The sequence below is a fragment of the Giraffa tippelskirchi genome, chromosome 12 (assembly GCF_054371585.1).
Source record: "Giraffa tippelskirchi isolate mGirTip1 chromosome 12, T2T-mGirTip1v1.2.pri, whole genome shotgun sequence".
NCBI classification, from domain to species: Eukaryota; Metazoa; Chordata; class Mammalia; order Artiodactyla; family Giraffidae; genus Giraffa; species Giraffa tippelskirchi.
In genome coordinates, this window is record NC_137286.1 from 5,625,488 (window position 1) to 5,647,288 (window position 21,801).

The window sequence follows — 21,801 nt, forward strand, 5'->3', positions numbered from 1 at the left end:
GCTGGCGGGGGTCGAAGACTCTGGGAACATTGACCCTTCTTTCTGCTGAGTCTAAAGCCTCCATGCAGGTGAGGAAGCTGAGGCCTGGAGCGTGGAGGGAGCTGGTCTGCTTAGAGCCAGGCGGCCCTGAGCCCTGAGGTGCCCCCGGGGAGATGGTGTCAGGAGATGTCAGAGCCGTGGAGGGGTGGTGTCCTCAGCGTGGAGTCCCCCTGGCACACCCTGGAATCCAGGGGCCAGTGGAAGAGGAGGAGCCCTGGGGCATGCCGGGGTCAGGGGCCCGGTGTGACTTGTCGCCCACTTGCTGGGCAGGTTGTCCCCCCTCACCCAGCCCCTGTCTCTTCCTCCGTTCAGTGGGCTCAGGGACACTCAGGCAGTTCCATGCGCCTCACTGGGGACCCACGCCCGGCGCAAAGCAGGCCGTCAGTGGGAGAGATGGCTTTGTCTGTCCACCGTGTGTTTGTTAAGTGCCCTGAGCACCGGTGATGGGCAAGACGCAGACTGGAAAGCAGTGAGGAGGCGGGCTGGGAGTGTTGTTTCTGGGGTTGGAAGCAGTCCAGCTCTGCGCAGGTGCGGTCGCCGCATCCCCCGCCGATGTCTGCCCTCCGGCCTGCTGCAGAGCGAGCGGATGGGGGAGGGGGAGGGGGTCCCTGGGGCATCCGGTCACTGGTGCCCGCCGTGCGCCCAGGCAGCCTGAGTGGGGAGGGACAGCTCATCGGTGGGTGTGGGAAGGGCTTCTGACATAGGCATCCAGGCTGATGGGGTGGGCAGCGTGGTGTGGAAAGAGTGCTGGCTCGCTGTGCCACCTTGGGCATATATTCTTACCCTCTCTGAGCCTGATTTCCTGCTGAGTGAAGCGTCTGGCCCTCCTGCCCTGCCCCGAGTCCCCCGAGGGTGTTGTGGGGTGAGAGGACGCCATACAAGCCCTCATCAGGGGCCCTGACGTCACCAGGCCTGGTGGCTTGGGGTGAGAGTGGACTCCGGGGGAGCTCTGTAGCCATCTGCACCCTGCAGGCCCCCAGCACTCCAACGTGGATGTGGGACTCAGCTCCTTGTTGATTACCTCCTAGATCTCGTGTTCTCAGAGGTGAGGCCACCTCCCCAGAGAGGCAGGTCCCATTGGTGAGGTTCATGGCACGTGAGTGGATGACGACATTCTGTCCTGGGGACAGTGCGATGCCAGGCAGAGGCGGGGGTGAGCCTCTTGGGGGCTCCTTCTCCTGGGCCAGCCTTGCAGTGACCCATAGGACCACGCTCAGTCTGGAGGCCTCTGGCCCTGGGTGTTAGATGTGGTCAGTGGGGAAGGTTAGCAGCTGCTCTCTGGTTTTTATTTTACTAAGGCGTCTGAAGTTCCCCACCAAATATCACAGCTTGCCTTGGTGATCTGTCAACCCCTGAGATGTTCCCTGGGCCCCCTTTGTGGGGTTGGGGTTTCTCTTTGAAGATGGGGGAGATGTGACTGTCATTCGGGCCATGCCCGTCAGAGCTGCATGGACAGGGGAGATTTGTGGGGTGGGCGGGGGACGTGGCTGGTTTTCCCTAGGGTTTCCTGTGGCGACTTGAGTTCTGGACAGGAATGGAAGGGCCCGCCGGCCCACAGGTATTGATTTGGCCTGGGAGATGATTCAGATTCTCGATATCCACTCTTGTCCCCGCAGCCGTGAAACACAGGCCATCTGTGAGGATCCGGCTGGGGGTGGCTTGCTAGCCTTCTCCCCTGGGTGCTCCAGGGCGGGCTCCTTGGCCTGGAAGCTGCCTTCTCGTTGGCTTTGCTTTCTGTCTCATGGCCTGTGACTGCCCCTGTGAGGAGTTGGCAGCCTGGAGTGGGCTGGTCTCTGTGCAGGGCCTGGAGTGCAAATGCTCCCCGTACAGATCTCAGCCTGGAGATGGCCTGGATCAGGTGAGGGTGTGCGGTTTTGTACAGATGTTTATGAATGATCTCCTCCAGGGTGGGCTGCTATGAGCCCCAGGGAGTCTCCTTTGTTTCTTGCTGGGTCCTCACAGCAGCCCTGCGGGGGGGCCCGCCATCCACAGAAGGGGACCAGGCTCACGGAATGGTCCTGGGTCCTGGGGTTGTCCGAGCCCTGCAGGGTGAGTGGTGGGCAGAGGACCCAGTACTGTCTGCGAGTTACGGGGCCTCCACGTCTCCTGGGGCCCTTGCCACCTCCCTCGCACGGTCACACTTGTGCTTGCTGAGTGTCCTGATTCCCGTGCTTGGCCCCGGGTCAGGAAGCGGGCCCCACCCGGGGCTCCCGTGTCAGGGAACTCGGCAGGATCCTGGGGGTGGTGCCCGTTAAACGGGAAGGAGGAGGCCCGGATGCGATCCTAAAGGCCACGCTCTGGCTACAGTCCCTGCCTCCAGGAAGCCTTTCTTCCCCGACGCTGGCCGAAGCCGTTTGCTTGCTGACCTTGGCAGTCCCTTGCGTCTCAGGAACTCTGGGCATATACGTGGGATAACCCATGGGTGGCCAGCGGCGTCCCACTGATGGCCCATCCACAGCCGGGCCCAGGCGAACACCCGACCCATGACCTTGTTAACCTCCAGAATGCCCAGTGGTGGGCCGTCCTGTGGTCTCGCCCGGCACAGGTGGGAACAGGTTTAGGAATGTTCGTTTCCCCTGGTCAGTGCTGAGCCTTCAGCACTGCCTGCCTCCCTTCCATTCTCCCCTTATCTCTGTACATTCCCTGAATTCCAGGCCCGGCTGCCTCCTACCTCCTAGGTGCCCCGCATCACCTGCCTGGCTGAGCCTCCCAGGTCATCTTTATCCCCACGGAGCCCCGGGTCTGGGTTGAACTTGCTGGATTATCTGTGCCTCGCCCTGGGGGAGGGATGTGCTGGGCGTGTGTCAGGCCCCAGTTGGAGGGAGAGCCCGCTGTGGTTGGGATGGTGCCCAGTGGGCATCTCTGCCTCCCCTGGGCCAGAGACGACTCCAGCTGAGATCTAGGTGCTTCTCCTGTGAACACACAGAAAATCCCTGGGAGTTTTCACTTCTCCATTAAGCTGCTTGCCCCCGAGCTCCCCACGCCCCTCCACGAGGGGGGCTCCCTAGTCCTTGGCTGCGAGCTGGTGGGACAGCAGAGAGGAAGGAGCAGGTGTTGCAGAATTTAACTCTGATCCGAAGCCCTGATAGCTCAGTTGGTAAAGAATCCACCTGCAATGCAGGAGACCCCAGTTCAATTCCTGGGTCTGGAAGATCCGCTGGAGAAGGGAAAGGCTACCCACTCTGGAATTCTTGCGTTTCCCTTGTGGCTCAGCTGGTAAAGAATCCACCTGCAGTGTGGGAGACCTGGGTTTGATCCCTGGGTTGGGAAGAGCCCCTGGAGAAGGGAAAGGCTACCCACTCCAGTATTCTGGCCTGGAGAATTCCATGGACTGTATAGTTCTTTGGGTCGCAAAGAGTCAGACATGACTGAGCGACTTTTAAAGCTAGCAGGCGGGCGTGCCCTCTGTCAGCCAGGATACCTGACTGAGACCCCAGGTTCCAGGTGGCCGCTGCCAACCATGGCCTTCCACGTGCATCCGTCACACTCCAGGGTGGCGGGTCAGAGGACTCCAGCGAGGCGGGATCAGGCCCCTTCCTCAGGTAGGTAGCCTTTCATTTGTGGAGGGGCCGCGGAGTGCTCGCAGAGACGAGAGGCCTTCTGCAGGTCGGGGGCCATCGTTAACATGCCTGGAAATCCGAGGCTCAGAGATGTGGAGGGACTTGCTCAGGGTCACCAGCAGCTGCCTGGGCCTGACCCAGGCTCGTCTGTCCCCACTCTTACCCTTGCGTGGAGGAGGGGCAGAGGGCATTGAGGGTCTAGGTGGGGTCGTGAGGAGGAGTGCATTTGGGGGACAGTGCTGCTATTAAAAGGAAGTCCTCTTGGAAGGCTGCCTCCCTGCCCCACCCCTGCAGCAGCACACCCGTGCCAGCCTTGCTGGAGGACGGGGGACCGTGTGTAATGGGTGCCACCTGGGGCTGTTTAGAGCTGGCAACTGTTTAGTGAGGTTGGAACCCAATGATGCTGCCCAGGGCCCTGCTTGGGAGTGGGGGTGGCGGGGTGCCCTCTGCCCTTGGAGCCAGAGCAGCCGCACCTCAGGGGCCTCATCACCGACCAGCAAGGCCCCAAGCAGCCTGCCCCTTGAAGGGGAATCGAGGCCCGGAGTGAGGGGGGCAGCAGTGACCGTGAAGGCACGACCTCAGCCAGTGCCTGCGCTCGGGTGCCAGCTGAGGGTCTGTGCTCTAAGAGATGACCCTCAGTGATGTCGGGACAGAAGCGCCCCCCACCCCAGCGGCCGGGGGCCGCCAGGGCAGCCCCCTTCCTTCGTCCCTTTGGGCGACTGTCACGGAATACCCCTGCCTGGGGGTGTTATGGGGAAAACAGAAGTGTGTTGCTCCCAGTTCTGAAGGCTGCTTGTCCGCGATCAAGGCACCAGTTCCTAGCTGCTGCCTCCTCCCTGTGGCCTCACCGGTGGTGGGGGGAGTTGGGGGTCTCTGGAGCCCCTTGTGAGGCACTCGTCCCATTCTCGGGGTGCCACCTTCCTGGCTTCAGCCCCTCCCAAAGGCCCCGCCCCCAACAGCATCACCTGTGGGGGTCGGGACTGCAATACGAACTTTGGAGGCACACAGACTTTCAGACCATAACAACCCCCACACCAGGGAGAGCCAGTTCCCCGGGGGGCGCCCGTCAGAGTCCTGGCTGCCCACGGCTCCTTCCTCTGCAGGGAGTCCCCCCGGGGGGCTGGCATTCACTCTGGGTGGTCGGCCCAGCGGTGGGCATGTTGGATGGTGGCAGCAGCGGCACTGGCAGAGACGCCGGGGTCTCCAGGAGACGATGAGTGGTGTGTGGGTGGTGGGGCGGCCGTCTCGGCCTGGTTTCTGATGTCCCCAGAAATAGCGGCAGCCTTGCTTGTCCCCTTCAGCATCGGGCTCTGTCACTTGGCGTCTCCCGTGGTTACCATGACGTTCTGAGGTTTTCATCATCCTGTCTCATGCACTGGGAAGGTGGATGGAGCTCAGAGGTCCAGGAGCCTGCCCAGGGTGGTCCTGATGCCACCAGGGAGAGGGGCGGGAGCCCAGGCCTCCTGCCCTTTAGTGGTACTCAAGGCGGGAGCTCTCTGTCAGCTGTTTACTGAACATCTGTTTCATGTCGGGGCCCCGTGTCCATGCTCCTGGGATAGTCCCTGGAGTAACATAGACAGAAGTCTCATTGGGGACTTTGTTGTACTGTCGCTAAGTCATGTTTGACTCTTTGCGACCCTGTGGACTGCAGCACGCCAGGCTCCTCTGTCCTCCACGATCTCCAGGAGCTTGCTCAAACTCATGTCCATCGAGTTGGTGATGCCATCCAACCATCTCATCCTCCGTTGTCCCCTTCTCCTTCTGCCTTCAGTCTTTCCCAGCATCAGGGTCTTTTCCAATGAGTCGGTTCTTCGCATCAGGTGGCCAAAGTATTGGAGCTTCAGCTTCAGCATCAGTCCTTCCAATGAATACTCAGGACTGATTTCCTTTAGGATTGACTGGTTTGATCTCCTTGCTTTCCAAGGGACTCTCAAGAGTTTCTCCAACACAATTTGAAAGCATCAATTCTTCGGCACTCAGCCCTCTTTATGGTCCAATTCTCACGTCCATACATGACTACTGGAAAAACTATAGCTTTGACTATGCGGACCTTTGTCAGCAAAGTGATGTCTCTGCTTTTGAATATGGTGTCTAGGTTTGTCATAGCTTTTCTTCCAAGGAGCAAGTGTCTTTTAATTTCATGGCTGCAGTCACTGTCTGCAGTGATTTTGGAACCCAAGAAAATAAATCTATCACTGTTTCCATTTTTTCCCCAGCTATCTGCCATGAAGTGATGGGACCGGATGCCATGATCTCGTTTGCTGAATGTTGACCTTTAAGCCAGCTTTTTCACTCTGCTCTTTCACCCTCGTCAACAGGCTCTTAGTTCTTTTTTACTTCCTGCCAGTTAGTTTGGTATCATCTGCATATTTGAGGTTGTTAATATTTTTTCTGGCAATCTTGATTCCAGCTTGTGATTCATCCAGCCCGGCATTGCGCATGATGTACTCTACATAGAAGTTAAACAAGCCGGGGGAGACTAGCAAACAAATCAATGAATAAGAGAGGTTTGTGTGCTGGCGAGTGCCGGGAAGAGCAGACAAGAGGCGGTGGCTGCTGTCAGGGATGAGGGCCGCCTGGACCATGGCTGGGATGAGCAGGAGCTGTCCCTGGAGGTCTTCCAGCCCAGGGAGGATGCGGAGGCGGGTGGAAACAAGCCTGGTGCTTTCCAGGACAGGATGCAGGCCACTGTGGCTGGAGCCTGGTGACCGAGGGGGCAGAGTGGGCGGGCCGGTTGGAGTTAGGAATTTATATAAGTCAGGCAGAGGTGACCGTCTCACTCACACTTCTCCAAGGGCTCTGGGTTGCCTGGTGGGGGATGGGCTTGGGGTGGGGCGGGGGATGCCTGGTTGGAGGCCCCTGCCGTGTCCTGGTGACCGAGGCCACAGGCGCAGCTTTCAGTGTCCTTGCTAAAGGCGGGGGAGGGGAGGGGATGACACCCCAACTTTTCTGGTGTTGGGACTTATGTGATATTTCTTAGAGAAAAACAATTCATAAAAAAAAAACAAAACCAATTCATTTTTGAGGGAGGTGTGGCTCTTTCCCTGGGAATGGAGGAATTTCCAGGGAGGGAGGGAGGGAGGGCTGTGTCTTGGCCATTCACAAACATTCCACTGCTGCCTTGCCCCCCCCCCACCCCGACAGCAGGCCTGGCATGTGTGGCCAGGGATGCAGAAGTCCACCATCTCCGGCTACTGCCCTGTGGAGGGGAACCCATGGACTTGGGAGAGCGTCTAGGGGATCTCACCCCCACCACCGACTTCCAGAGCCTAGGGTAGGGTTATAGGACCCTGTGTGGGGACCCTCTGGGCCTCAGGTTTGTGCAGACTCCCTGGTGGGGGTAGGGGGCCCACACTGAGCAGTTTCTAGCTCCTTTGCCCTCTAGCCCTGTCCCTTCAGACCCCCTCCCTGTGACTCCAGGCTAAGATGAAGGGCCAGGAAGCTGGCAGGTGTGATGGTTCCTCCCGCATGTTAGGAGGCAGGAGGGAAGGGGTGCGAGAGGTTTGATTTCTAATCATCCTCATGGCGCCTGACTCAAGAAATTAGCTGTAGGGGCCTGGCACTCTCCATCTGCCTGCCCGAAATACGTGCATCCGTCAGGCCACAAATTACCACATGCCTGTGATTCAGCCTCCCACCCACCTTTCTCTGCAAGGAGTTCCTGGCATCATAAATCTTGCTGCAAACAGAGGGCAGGAAAGGAATCCGAGGTGGTACGGAGCACTCTCACATACATGGCCAAATCTGGCCTTCCAGGCTGTGGAGGACCCAGCCGGCTCCCGTCTCCAGCAGCCCGCCCAGGGACTCCCTGTGACCGTGGCCGTGGGCCGACCCTTTGCTCCTCTGAGCTGCTGCTCACCACTGGTCACTTGGGGCTGGAGTGTGGGTTTAGCACCACAGGTGCACAACGGGCACTTGGTTGTCATAGCAGCCAGAGCTGGGTGTTCTCATGAATTGGTGACTGTTATTATTATTGTTGGCTTCCCAGGTGGCTCAGTGGTAAAGAATCTGCCTTTCAATGCAGGAGACGCGGGTTCGATCCTTGGGTCGGGAAGATCCCCTTGAGAAAGAAATGGTAACCCACTCGAATATTCTTGCCTGGAGCATCCCATGGACAGAGGAGCCTGGTGGGCCACAGTCCATGGGGTCGCAAAGAGTCAGACTCGACTGAGCAGCGGAACACACAGGCACACACCTGTGTTATTGTGGTGGTGGTGGCGGTAGCCCCGGCAGGCAGACCTCCCCAAGACGGGAAGCCCTGGTGTCCCCATGGCTGGGCTTCCTCTGTCGCAGGCCTCTTTCCTGTGTGTTGCCCTCTCGCTTGGGTGGTTTTCTGGAGAAAGGGAGGCCCTGGCAAAGGTGGGGATTGTGGGTCTGGGTGGACAGTGAGTGGGTGGTGGGGACCCACCGGCTGGCCTTGCTGCTTGGAGTCGGGGAGGCCGGAGGGGACCTGGGACCCTCCCTCCCCCACTACTGTCCCCCCCCCGCCCCAGCATGCGCCCACCCCAGCGTGGCCTTGGCCAGCTTCTCTGTTTTGGCTTCTGCCCTTCGGTGTGTACCAGGGCCTGGGTCTTTCTGCTCCTCTCCCAAACCGCACGTGCCTGTAAGCTCTGTGTTCCTGTCGTCAGTGGCCGAGGAGGCTGACATCTAGATAAGGTGCGTCTGGCTCTGGGAGGACCCCTCGTTCCCAGGGGCCTGTGGGGCATGTCTCGAGGTCTAGGAATGCCTTTTCATTCCTCCGGCCTGGCCTGTCAGAGTATAGCCCCATGCTCCCCTCTGATCCTCCCCTGCTGGCATGTCAGCCACCTTAGAAGCCTCTGACTGGGCCACTTGTGGTCCCCGCTGTGGTCGCTCATCTGTAGAGTGGGGTTGATAAGGGACCCGTGTCACAGGGTGTGTGTGCAGAAGGGGGCTAGGCACGCAGGCCACCCCCACATTCGTCCATCCTGAGCGCAGTGGGAGGACGCTGGGTGAGGGCCCCTTTGAGGGTTCTCAGCAAACCTCACTGTCGGCTGCTGTGCTACCTTGGGCTGGCTGGTTAACCTCTCTGTGCCTCTCTCCTCATGGGTCGAGCAGGGGGCTGCTCGAACCTTCCTCACTGCAGCACGTGGCGCGCGCTGGCTTGGATGAGGTGTGTACGGTGCTCAGGTGTGTCAGGAGCCAGGCCGTGATGGCTGCACACAGATGTCACCCCCGGCAGATGGCACTTGGTTTCAGGAAGTGTATTTCCAGCCTCACATCGAGGGCTTCTTCTTTGGAGCCATCCTTGCCCACCTGGGTCCCCTCTTCTGACCGTGAGCTGCCCCGTTGAGACCGACCCTCAGCTCCGGATCCTTCCCACCAGCCCAGCATCAGCAAATGTCGCACAAGAGCCTGCATCTGGGGCAGTGACCTGGACAGAGGTGCTCAGGGCAGCTCTCTGGGCTCTCGGGAGCCCCGCGTGTGGTCCCTCGGAGGCAGGAGAACTGAATGGAGGTCTCGGGCTCTCGTGGGGCCTCCTGGAGCGCTGCGGGATCCTGGTCTGAGGTGGCTGCCCCTGGCTCAGCGGTTGGTCCCGGAGCGTCCTGGCGTTGTGGCCTCAGACAGCAGCTGGGGCCGTCTCTTGCCTTCTTCGAGCCTGTCTGGATAAGAGGCTTGGACTTTCGTGGCTTCGGGTTTTGCCTTGGCACCAGGGGACCCCCCCTGCCGTCATTGCCGAGAGCCCTGGGCAGAGGTGGCCCCCACCAGCCACACGCACCGTCTTGGAATCTTGCCTGGTGCAGCTGAGCAAACACCGTGCTGGCCAGTGGCCTGTTCGCTGGGGGACCTCAGCGCTTCAGCAACCAGCGCCCTGTGTCGTGTGGGTCCCGGCTTCCGGGTTCCTGGGTTTAGCTTCCTTGACACCGGGCCACCCCTGGGAATTTGGATCTTCCTTTGTGGATAAGGTGTAAGGCCACACGGGTCTTTGGTTAGAGTTGGCCGTGGTGTGGCCGGGTTTGGGACCAGGGGCTGGACAGTCTGGCCAAGAGTTGGGGTCTGGCCTTCCCCAGGGCGGTCTCTCTCTGCAGCCCCCCTCTCGCCCCCCGGGACTCCCGGTCAGCCCACCCATGTTTCTGAGGCTTGTTCCTGCTGCGGTGCCAGGCACCACCCACCCCAGGAGAGAGGGCCCTGCCCTCTCCTGGGACCACGTTCGAGGTGGAGCCGGGCGTGTGGACCCTGGAGGAGCTCCCCCCGCCCCCACCCCGGCAATGTCCCCGCCCCACCATCATTTCCAGTTCCGTCTCTGACGAGGTAATCCTCTCCTTTGTTGACAGCCTGACTGAAGTCACGTTTCATCTGCCCTTTTCTCTGAGCCTGTGTCTGGCTTTTGGCCAAACCGCTAGTAATCACACAACTCGCAGTAATCCTTACGTTTGGGCTGTCTCCCGGCCCTGTCCCCCAGTCCCAGGAAGGCCCAGCTTCCTCCTCCCCGAGGGCCCCACACGCCTGTCAGCGGGTCTGCGTCCCCCTCGCTGCTGACACAGGGTCCCACGGCCACTTCTGTCCTGATTGGTGTACTCACGTCCTTGTCTTGCTCACCTGCCAGCCCATCAGGAGGGGGCTGTGTCTTTGGAGTGTTGGTGTGTATGTCCAGGGGCCCTCAGAGGAGGTCTCTGGGGCTTTCCCAAGCCTGCAAGGAAGCTGGGGGGTGGGGATGTGCCTTCAGACGCCTGGGGGCAGAGGTTCCAGGACTCGGAGGGGCAGAGGAGGCTGGAGAAAGTTCTGAGGGGTCCAGGGGCCCTCTGAAATTCACACACTTGGCTAACCACACCCACGCCCTGGGGCTGCAGGCCTGGGTTGCACAGCAGAGACCTTCCCCTGCCGCTCTGCTGAACAGCTGTGGATGCCCCCTAATACTTAAGACTGGCCCTCCACTCCCAGCAAAAAATGGGCACAAAGTGGTGAAGGCGGGGACTCTGGGACCCCGGCCCATCTAGGCAGAGACAGCAGGGTACAGAGGCTGGCCCAGGGCCCTGGTTTGGGTGGGTCTGGTCCAGAGAGGCCAGAGTTGGGGAGCTAACTCATGGGCAGTGGGGAAAGGTCATAGGCACAGGCCCTCTGAAGACACCCATCCCATCGTAAACAAGCCTGCATCTGCCGTGTCCTGGGCCGGGAGTCCCTTCTGCTGTGAGAACGAGGGCTCTGATGGAGCTTTTCTGTCTTTATTTCTTTGAGTGTTTTATTTTTATTTATTTGGCTGCGTCAGATCTTAATTGTGGCCTGCAGGATCTTTATGGAATCCTTAGTTTTGTGGCTTGCAAACTCTTAGTTGTGGCATGCGGGATCTAGTTTCCCAACCAGGGCTTGAACCAGGAGCCCCTCCATGGGGAGTGAGGAGTCTTAGCCACTGGACCGCCGGGGATGTCCCACCCCATGGAGCTCTTTACAAAAACCCCAGCCTAATGGGGGCCTTAGCACAGGGGATCTTCTGCCGGTCACCACCCCCGCCTGGTCCACTCGGGGGATTTCTGTCCTGCTGTGCCTTCCCTGGGGTGAGCCGAGGCCCCCTGCCTTGGTTCCCGTGGGTCCGGGTGCTGCCAGGCTGTGTGTGCCGCTGCCTGGGTCAGAGCAGGCCTTTCTGGGGGCCCTGGGACTGCTCCTGTGATGTCATCCTCTTGTCAAGCCAGACCAGGGATGGGGAGCTGCCTTCCCCGTCCCTCAGACGCGGGGCCCGAGTGGAGGTCCTGACCCAGGCTGAGCTGTCCGCTCGGGGACTCCGGGCAGCTCTTGGTGTGGGGTGAGGGCAGGGGATTGGCATCCGCGGGCCTCACCGGCCCCGTGATGTCTGGGTGTGGTGGGCGTGGCAGCCAAGCAGCGCCTTGACTGTGGTCGGCCCTGGGCATGGCGGGTCTCGTGGAAGTCCTGGCTCCTCTGGGCTTCCGAGATCGGAGCCCCTGGGCCCCTTGCTATCAGCGGAGGGTGAGGGACAGCGAAGCGGCCATGAGTCCACTGCTGCCAGCAGGAGGCAGGCCCCCAGCCCAGAGGGACACGTCTGGGTCTCAGGGGGTCGATGGGCATGGAGCCGGGTTTGCTCAAGGCCTTTTCAGGGCAGCGAACACCTGGCAGGAGGTGGGCACCTCCCTGCCTAGACACCGATGCTGTGAGGCTCCCCTGCTGTAAACTGGCGCAGAGTTCACAGGGTCAGCTGGGGGGAAGAGCATTTTTGTCTTGGGGAGCTGAGGAGGCCTTGGCACCTTACTCACTCTCCAGGAGAGTGTGGACAGGGCGCCCCGCCTCCCTGGATGGCTGGGGGAGGTGTGAGGGTGGTGGGCGGCGAGGGAGGGAAGGGAAGGCAGGAGGCCGTAGGTTAGTGATGAAGAGTCCAGCTCTGAGTAGATCAGTCCTGGATGCAAAGTCTTAGGCCCACCAAGGACCATTCTGGGTGGTGCGGGCACCTGACGCCACCCTCAGGAGCCTCAGTTTTCCCATCTGTAAAATGGAGCAATGATAGTGCATCCCTCGTAGGCCTGAGTAACTCACGTGGTGTGTTTGGCAGAACGCCTGGCACACAGCAAGTGCCGCGCAGACTTGGTCAGTGGCTGTGATGGGCATGAATGAGCCTTCCCCACAGTCCATGCTCAGGAAGGACCACACGGTTTAAGCCTGGAGGATGTGGGGTCCTTGCCACCCCCTCCCTGGTCTCTGGGGACCCTCTGTGACGTGTCCCTGCTGCTGTCGGGTTGTGTCTGTCCGTCTGCTCGGCTGGGCCCCCAGCTGCCTTCCCTTGCCCTGGGGTGGGGGCTGCCCACGTGCCCCTCCTGCACCATGATGCCTCTTCTAGGGGGTGCGCCCGCCCTGGCCCGGCCCGCTGGGGGTCCGTTTATGTCTGTGGCTGTTCCAGTGTGTGTGTTCTGCTTGGGTCAGGCTGCCCAGCACAGACTCCTCTTTTAGTGGAGCAGCAGACAATGGTTATGAAGCAGCCGGGGCTGGCAGGGTGGCCGCGGCAGGGGGTGGGGGTGGCCCTGGCGTCCTGCTGGGCTCCACATTCATCATGTGGCCGGAGGAGGTGGCAGCCTGCCCACTCCCAGCCCGGCCACGTACCCCCCCCCTCTCTCCGGGGCCACGTGAATCGTGGGGACACACACAGCCCGCGGCTGGGGCTTGTTACGTGTCTGACTTTCAGGTCTCTGCACTGGAGCCTGGTTACTGCCATTCAGGTTGGATCATCTCTGGGAGAGAGTGTTCTCGATGGCCTGGCTTCTACCGGGGAGGCTGAAATTGCCCCCTCTCAGCACAGTACAGAGCATTGCGTACCAGAGGGGTGCCCGGCCCGGTGTGCCCCCCCACCGGAGTTGGATCTCCTCCACTGTGGACCTGCTCGCTGAGTCCCGGGTGGTGGTCACAGTGGAGGAGGGACCTCTGCAAGGAAAGGGAGAGCACCATGTCGAAACGCCCCACACAGGAGCAGCGGCCTTGAGCTGTTGGCAGAGGTGGGAGGGGCTGACTGCTGCTCTGGCCTCCTCCTGGGGCTCACAGAGGCCCGTGGTGCCTGGCATGGCCCTTCCCAGCTGATGTTTCCAGACCCTCCACCGCCTGCTCCCTCACTGGCCTGGGGAATGCCAGGGGACTGCCCAGCAGTGGGACTCAGCCACCATCCTCCCCTCAATTTCCTCCCCACCCCCAGGCCCTTCTGTCCCCATGTTCAGAGACCCCAGCGTCTGGGACTGGAGTTTTCTTGGGACCACCCCTGGGCCTTAACCCATGGGCTTGCCGAGGGCCAGAGCGGTGCTCTGAAGCTGTGGTCTGCTGTGTTACGCAGGCTTGTGGTGTTCCCATGCCCCCTCCCCCTTTGCCGTCTTTTTTGCCTTGACGGGCAGGCAGGTGTTGGTACCAAGGACGATGCTGTCAGTGGCGCGTGGAGCTGTGTCTGGGCAGGCGGGCGATCTGGGCACACTTCCTGCTGCCTCACTGGCAGAGGAAACTTGTTCGGCGGTGGACTCTCTCTGCACCCTCAGTGTCTCCGTGGGTTAGATGGGAGAACTTAGTATGAGCCGCTCGGTGAGGTTGTGGTGAGGCTCAGACAGCGTGATGGGGCAAATGAGCTTTGTGTCTGTAGAGAAACCTTCAAGCTTTAAAGAGCCGCAGGACAGGCGTCCGAGCTTCATGTCATCAGCGGGCACGAACGCTGATGTGCCCTGAGACGGTGAGCTGCCAGGGGCAGGAGCCTTGAGCGCTGCAGCCCTGGGTGAGGCCCAGGGTGTGGGTGGCACCCCTTGTCTTAGGACCCCCGTCCCCCTCCACAGCCTCCTCTTCCGCCCTGCCCATTCTTCTACCCTGGGTTCTGCGTTGAGGCTTCGGGAGGCAGGGGTCTCCGAAGGGTCAGCTGAGGGTCACACGGGTCAGCTTTCCCGGGTAACCTCGTTCCCTCCTGCTCAGAGCCCCCCCCGGGACCTGACCGGTTGGGTCCTGGGACTACCAACCTTCGCGTCCTGGGGCCCTGGGAGCCAGTTCCTTGCCCAGCGGATGGGCATGCAGCCTCTCCGCCCGGTGGCTGTGAGAAGACCCGGGGGGCTGGCTGGGTGGAGGGCAGGGGTAGCAGGACTTACTGCAGCGCTTGGGGACCAGGGACCCGGGAACAGGGTCCCCCTCGTGGCTGGGCTGTAGCCTGAGCTGACCGTCCCTGGCCAAACCAGCGGGGGGACAGTGGGCCCAGTGGCCCGTGACTAAGCTCCGAGTGCAGCCGCTTGGCTGCGCGCTTAGAGGCCCGGGGCCACCCGGGGAGGCTCCGTTTCCCTTCGCTGCGGCTGGTTGTCCCCAGTGGCTGCTGCTCCCGCCTGGATTCCTCGCAGTTCCTGAGCGCTCCCTGGACAAGCACACGTTCCTCACGGCCTGTTTGCTCCTTTCTGCCCCCAGCTGCTCCCCACCCCCGTCCTGTCGCCCCCTCCCCCCCAAGCCGGCACAGTCTGTCCAGAAGGTCTCAGATTGGCTGAATGCCCTTCTTTTTCTGTAAAGACAGTTTAATTTGCGCTGTCTCCGAGAACCCGTGACAGGCTGGACATTGTTGTCTGGTGTCGTGAGATGAGCCCGGATGACCCAGTATCCAGCCTGCCTGCCCCAGCTTCGTGATGGCCTTAACTAGGCACTCCCCACAAGGCCTGTGTCAGGCAGCGCCCAGGAGGGGACACATGGGACCTGGGAGAGGTACACAGTCAGATGGTGGAGGCTGATTTTGGGGAAAAGGCAATACAATGAGACAAGAATCACAGAGAGCTTGAAGGGCTGGTACAGAGGGCAGGCGTGTGTGCGTGCTCAGTCGTGTCCGATTTTTTGCAGCCCCCCCAACAATGGACTGTAGCCCGCCAGGCTCCCCTGTCCATGGGATTCTCCAGGCAAGAATACTGGAGTGGGTTGCCCTTTCCTTCTCCAGGGGATCTTCCTGACCTGGGGATGGAACCCAGGTCTCCTGCACTGCAGGCAGAGTCTTTACCCACTGAGCTAGGAGGGAACCCTGCTACGAGGGACGGATACTGGAGTGGGTTGCAATTCTAGAAGGCTGTGTGGGCGAGGGGGTGTCGGAGAGGCGCTGCCTCTTTCCTGACGAGCTTGACCCTGGTCTGCAGCTGCAGGGCGGCCCAGGCGGGTGGACGTGTCTTGGGGTCACGTGGGTCCTGTTGCTCTTTCCCAGCCACTCTGGCCATGGATGGGGCGGGAGGCGGCCAGTGCTCACCAGGGGAGGCACTTCCCAGGTGAGAGGACCAGGAAGCAGCGAGGCCGCGTGTGGAGCTACAAGGTCTCCAGCTGGCTAACTCCTTCTTTTCGAAAAATGAAGGGCAAGCCAGAAAACTTTCCTCATACATGCTAATGGGAGACGGATGCTCTCACGCATGCTAATGGCAGTGTGATGGGGCCAGTCCCTCTGGAGGGCAATCTGGTGGCTTTTAGAAAATCGCAGAGGCACGGCCCCTTTGGCCGAGCAGTGTCCGTGCCGGGCATTGGTCCTCAGCAGGTGTGCAGATGGGGCCCGCCCCAGCCCTCGCTTTGGCAGAGCTCGTGATGGCTGAGTTTGGAGACAGCCCAGGAGTCCCCTGCTGAGGACCCGTGCCTGCCACCCACCCCCACCCCCGCCCCGGTGCCCTGGGAGCCCTGCTCAGAGGGAGGGCGGGACTCATCCAGCCCCTCCTGGCTCGTGCCCAGGAGCGGCCCGGCCCACCTGCTCCCTCATGGGCCGTTCACAGGACTCCTTGCCCGAGGAGAAGTGTGCAGGGGCTGCTGGCACATGGAGGCTCCGGGCGGCCCCCGGGAGGGGTGATTTATGCCTGCCTGCTGGCAAGCTCTGCGCCTTCTGCCAGCCCTGGGGGAGCGTGGTGCCTGGCGTCTCCCTGCCTGCTCCCCATCTCGCCCTGGTGTCTTGCAGATACCGAGTGACCCCTTAATCACCAGGCAGTTCCGCCTCCTCCCCTGGGGGGGATACACCTGCCTGAGGTCCTCTCGATGGCCCAGCTGGGCCCCACGCAGCCTCTGTCTGTGGGCCAGGGACCGGGAGGCGGTCAGGGCAGGGGTGAGTGAGACATGCCTTGGGCCAACTCCCAGGTGTCCTGCCCACAGCCCCTGCTGGGTCTTGACAGGATGAATGATTGGCTTGAAGGGGCCGCTGGCCACACCATGCCATCTGGCGGGGCTACCGTGGGCCACACAAAGGATAGAGCACGCAGGGCAGGGGCCGGCCGCGCGGCGGACGGAGGAACCGAGAGAGGACGCAGGCTGGCCGGCCTGCACCCGGTTGCGGGAGCTGGCCTGCTTGTACCTTCTGTGGCCGCGGCTTCAGAGCAGAGACCTGGTTTATCACTTCCTGGGGTGCCGAGGGGGCAACTCCTCACCTCCCCCCGAATCTTTGGCTAGAATGCTTTAAACTACTGTGGTTCCGAGCTGATTTATTGCTCTGCTAAGATGCAAAGGCAGTTTTATGTAGTAGGTAATTAAGTGGCATTATGGACGGCTCGAGAGTAAGTGGCTGCTGTTTTAATAATTAAAATAAATGACCCCTTGACTGCTTCCCAACTCGATACTGTTTTCTTAGTGTCGAGACCCTGGAGAGGGATGGGGCACGCGCACGTGTGTGCGTGCGCGTACGTGGGTGTGCGTGTGTGTCCGTGCGTGAGTGCGAGCTCCCGTGTGTGAATGTGAAGTGTACAGGGGAGGAGGAGGTGGTGGTACCTTCAGGATCTCTGGTTTCCAGGGCGGCCCTCAGGGAGCGCGTGTCACTCGGGGCAGGCGGTGAGCTGCCGTGGAAACACCTCCCTTTGCCCCTTCAAGGCCAGGCTGACCCGGGGCGGACGCCGGGCGTCACCTCCCCCCACTGTGGGGCGCCCCTGACTCAGACCCCAGCTCGGGTGCCCTGTGGCTGTGGTCACGCTGCCCCCGGGGAGGCTCCGTTGCGGTTCTCTTATGACGAGGTGACAGCGCCTGCCTCCTGTAGTGGGCATGCAGGGCACCCCGGGACATGCCAGCTCTCCTTCACGGATGGGGAGGTGGTGAGCTCCAGCTCTGCGTGGGCACTGGCTGGGGGCTACCACTGTCCTTGAGGCCCGAGTGAGCAGGGGGGTGGGCACAAGGTCACAGGCAGCAGAAACACCGCGGGGAGCGGTGAGTCCTGGAAGGGACCTCGCCTGCACGCCCGGGATGGGGGGGGCTCGGGCCAGCCTGCTGGGGGCTGCGCACGCCCGGGGGAGGTCGTTGTCTTCTGCCCTAGCCTGTGCTTTTGTTTTGTGGGGGAATCGCCTTCCCCAAAAGACGTGGGTGTCACACGTTGGCACCTCCGTGGGGTTGCCCCTGGGTGGGCTGCCTGCCAGGCATTTCTGGGTGGAGAATGGCCCAGTGAAGGAAGCAAGGGGCCTGGTGGGCGGCTCTGCCTCCAGGTCCTCACGTGAGTGACCCAGGAAAAGGGGAGCGGAAGGAGGGGATGTACACATGGTAGAGGTCAGGTCTGGTACTGGGCTCCCTGTGTCCTGTGTCCTACGGAATCGAGTTTAACTGAACTTCCCCAGGGCTTCCCAAGTGGCGCTAGTGGTCAAGAACCCACCCACCGGTGCAGGAGACGTAAGAGACACGTGTTTGATCCCTGGGTCAGGAAGATCCCCTGGAGGAGGGCATGGCAACCCACTCCAGTATTCTTGCCTGGAGAATCCCATGGACAGAGGAGCCTGGCGGGCTGCGGTCCACAGGGTCGCACAGAGTCAGACATGACAGAAGCGACTTAGCACAGCACAGCTCGGCAGTGAAGGTGCTTCTTTCACAGCTGGGAGAGTGATAACTCAGAGCCAAATCCGCATGAGGGGCTCGGGCGTGAAACCCCCTCCCTCCTGGCCCTCCATACTCTGTCTGTCTTTCACTGAGGTGTCTGAGGCCCCAGCCTGGGTGCGCACAGGGTTGGGAGCTTGTGGGTTGCCAGGCCAGCTCCCTTGCCATCTCGTGGCCCCTGCCTGGCCCAGAGCCCAACATTGAACTTGCAACCCTGGGGACCCCCAGGAGTGCCATGTGGCCAGCAGGCGCCTCCACCATTCCGGGCCTTGGTTGTTCTTTCTGGAGCCTGGAGTGTCTGAGGCTGCTTCTGGCCTTTGCTGTACCCGGCCGTGCCCGCTGCGACGATGCGTGGAGGGGGTGGCACACAGAGGCCAAGGGATGTGGAACGTGGCTGGGCCGACCAGGCTCCCAGGCAGAGGCAGGCCCTGGCACAGCCTGGTCCTCGGAGGGCGTGTGCCACACTGTCTGCGGGTGCCTCGCCCTGGCCTCCCTCCCCTTCACTGCTGTGAGCTCCCTGGGCAGGCCTTGGTCCTCAGAGTCTGCCTCCGGGGCCGGGCACGGAGGAGGCACCCTCTGAGTGTGATCTGGGCCTGGGTCTGTGGTTCAAAGCCCCTCCTCCCAGACCCTGCTGATCTGGGAGGCCCCAGCCTCCCCGATGCCCCCGTCTTGGCCTAGCGAGTGTCTTTTCCAGCCAGGTAGATGGATGAGTGGTTGCCAGGGTGATTCCGTTGCCAGAAGGACTTGCCCAGGCTCATGCCAGCCCAGGGCTCAGATCCAGACACGCCGAGGCTTACTTTTGCTTGTTGCAGTGAGGGCAGCCATGGGAAGTTCACCTTTGGGTGTGGGTGCTTCTTGTGGGGCAGACACAGCCTCCTGAAGCTGCCCCCTGAGAGCTGTGGCCTGGGTCCTGCCTCCTGTGGGCAGAAGAGAGGCACCGTAGGCCCAGGAGGGAGGTTGGGGTGTGGGGTGGGCACGGGCAGGGCCCCTCTGGGCTGGGGTTCCCTGAGGACCTGCTGCCCCCTGTCCCCACCTCTCCCCCGCTCGCCATCTGCATCATCCCTGAATTTTGGATCCTGGGTGCTGAAGATGCTCCTGAAGATCCAGGAGATCGCCTGGCACCCAAGGCTGTGGAATAAGCCCCACTCCTTCCCCTCGTGCCCCTTGACACTGGGAGAAGGGCCGGGCTGCCTGAGGCGTCTCTCCTGTGGCTGAGTGAGCTCGGGCACAAGCTGTGTTTGGGCCTCAGGGTAGGAGGAACTTGCAAGACTGGGTCAAAGGTCTTCGGGTCCAGCCCACTGGACAGGCTGAGGCCGCGCCATGAGGCCATGGCTCCGCCGGGTCTGGCACAGAGTGGCCACTGCTGCCCCCACATGCTGCCCCTCCAGGGGCAGCACCAGCTGGTGGTGTGTGCACATGAGCGAGTTGTCCTGGCTGGATGGAGGGCCCTGACCTGTGGCTGCAGCCAGTGCCCGCAGTGCAGCTGGAATCCTGGAGTCCCTCCTGGACTGGGTGGGGGTGGGGGGCATCTTCTCTTCCTTGTTCTGAAACTCCTTGGACCCCTCTCTGGATCCGGGTTACCCACAGAAGGGATTTCTCACGTTCCCAGGGGCTCTGGCATCAGGGCAGAGCTGGGCGGTGGCTGTAGATGAACCAAACTGCACCCTTGGTTGGGGGGGTGTGACCCACACAGTGACTCCCAGCTCAGAGTGTTTCTGCACGTGGGACCTGCCTCCGGCTGTGGGGCCGGGGTGGCTGGGCAGAGCATGAATAGCTGCCTCCCTCCGGGGCCGCTGAGGGCGAGCCTGTCCTTGGCACCCTTGCTCTGTGGCATTGGAATGCCCACGGGGGAAGGGCCGGACCTCCTCCCCGCTTCTCCAAAGAGAGCCTGGCGCCGCCACCTCGTGGGGCAGCTCTGAGAGTCAGGACGCGGGGTGACCAGGGCCTGTCCGGTGCTTGGCCTGCTGGCTGGAAGGCTCTAGAATTGCAACACGGGATGTTTGTCATTCCCCGGGCGCCCCTGTGCTTCTGTTCAAGGCATTCTTGCCAGCACTTCTGCCTTCCAGTGATCTCACCTTGTGTGTGATTGTCACCATCAGCTAAGACTCAGAGGGCTCACCCAGACCCTCTGCCCGCCCCTGGGCTGGCCTGAAGACCCTTCTGTTTGCCGGGACGAGTGGGAAGCCTTGGGAGGCCACCACTCAGAGGCAGCCTGGCCTGAGAGTTCCTGGGTCTCATCCTTGGGGTCCAGCACATGTCTGCCCTGGGAGGCAGCTGGTGTGAGCTGATTCCTGCGACAAGAGGAATTCCAGGGCTACGTGCTGGGGAGGGCCATGAAGCCCAGGCACAGATTTGATTGATTTTATTTCTAAGGAGATATGTATTCCTTAGAGAAACAGGAAGATTTGGAAAAGTAGGAACAAAATCAAAACACATTTAGCGCAGTACCCCTCTCCCACCCCCGACCCTGCTCTGAAGATTGCGCCCTGTGATGCGCCGTTGACATAAGCCTGTTTTGTTCATAAAAACATAAGAGTGTTTACTTTCTCCCCGGAGCAGGCGTGTTTTGGTGGCTGGTTATCTTGCTGTGGGTTTAATGCGGAATCTGGCTTTTTTCACTCACCATTGCACCAGACGCTTTCTTCCTCCCGGTCTTCCTAAACCTTGTTAGTGTCTGTATGACATCCCTTCAAGTGAGTTAACCAGAATTTACGTGACTGTTGCTCTGTTGTTGAAGAAACATAGATTGTTTCCTGCATGGGGGGTGCTTTAGGTCAGCCGCCGGCCTCTGCCCACTCAATGGACGTGAGTTTGAGCGAGCTCCGGGGGACGGTGAAGGACAGGAAGCCTGGCGTGCTGCTGCGGTCCATGGGGTCGCAAAGACTGAGCGGCTGAACGACAGCGACGGCCTCTGCCTGGGAGGAGGGGTGTTGTTTTGGGGGCTGTGGCGGGACTCCAGGTCCCCTCATGGTGATACTCCAGGCAGCACAGCAAGGTGGCGCTCAGGGTGGCGCTCGTGGGAGGTGACGCTGTGTGGCTGGAATTCCTTGGCTTTTCCCATTCTTGCCCTTAAACGTCCCTAAGAGCAAGTGCGTTCGTTGCCCAGGGCTGGCCATCCCTTGCTCATTCCTTCTCCACACGTGGACTGTTTTTGTTTTCCCTGAACCGTTTGAGAGGAGTCGGGGTGAACACACACCTTCAGCCTGTGTTTCCTGGGAACGAGGACTTTCCCTTAGGTGGTGACAGTATGGTGACAACGCCCAGGGGTGGAAGCCGGCCCCCTGCACAGCCCGACACGGTGCTTTAGAGCAGCTGCCTTCTTTCTTAAAGAAGCATTTATTTCTTTGGCTGCATCAGGTCTTAATTGCGATCCATGGTCTCTAGTTGTGGCACACGGTCTCCAGAGCTCCTGGGCTCAGGAGCTCCAAGGCACGTGAGATCTTGGTTCCCCAACCGGGTATTGATCCTGTCTCCCCTCCACTGGAAAGCTGATTCGTAACCACTGGGCCACCAGGCAGGTCTCTAGAGCAACTGCTTTCTGATCGGGGACCCCGTGCAGGGTCACACCCTCCCCTTAGTTGTCCTTCTTTCAGAACCTTTTCCTCCATCTTCCTTAGACGGTTCATGGTTGTTTTGAAGAGCGGGGAGCAGCCGCGTGCTTGGCTCACGGTTGGATTCAGGCTGTGTGTCTGGGGCAGGAATGGCCCCGAGGGGATGCTGTGTCGTCAGCCCGTCCTGCCGGGGGCATCTGGTGCGGCCCGTCTTGGGAGCAGACTTCCCTCTGTGAGGGTCAGGAGGTTTCCCACGGTCTCCCCACTGTGAGGTCAGTACATGGAATTCTGTGATTAATAACGCACCCGTGGGAAGCACTTTGAGGACACCGGTGTCTTGATGCTCACAGGACGCTCACCCTCGAGAGCCCGGCGTCCACTGGCCGTGGTAGTGC

At 61.0% G+C, this 21,801-nt stretch overlaps 1 protein-coding gene and 1 long non-coding RNA gene across 2 annotated transcripts in view; one reads left to right on the forward strand and one right to left on the reverse strand.

The window, feature by feature from the left end:
• CCDC85C (coiled-coil domain containing 85C) overlaps positions 1 to 21,801 on the forward strand; it is a 77,870-nt gene that overhangs the window by 22,616 nt on the left and 33,453 nt on the right. The gene's annotated exons all lie outside the window — the stretch shown is intronic.
• LOC145529420 (uncharacterized) lies at positions 17,827 to 21,640 on the reverse strand. The gene is made up of 2 exons (XR_014071205.1): positions 20,479 to 21,640; positions 17,827 to 18,772 (listed from the first exon to the last, which is right to left on the reverse strand). It is a non-coding gene; the product is annotated as an uncharacterized LOC145529420 (long non-coding RNA).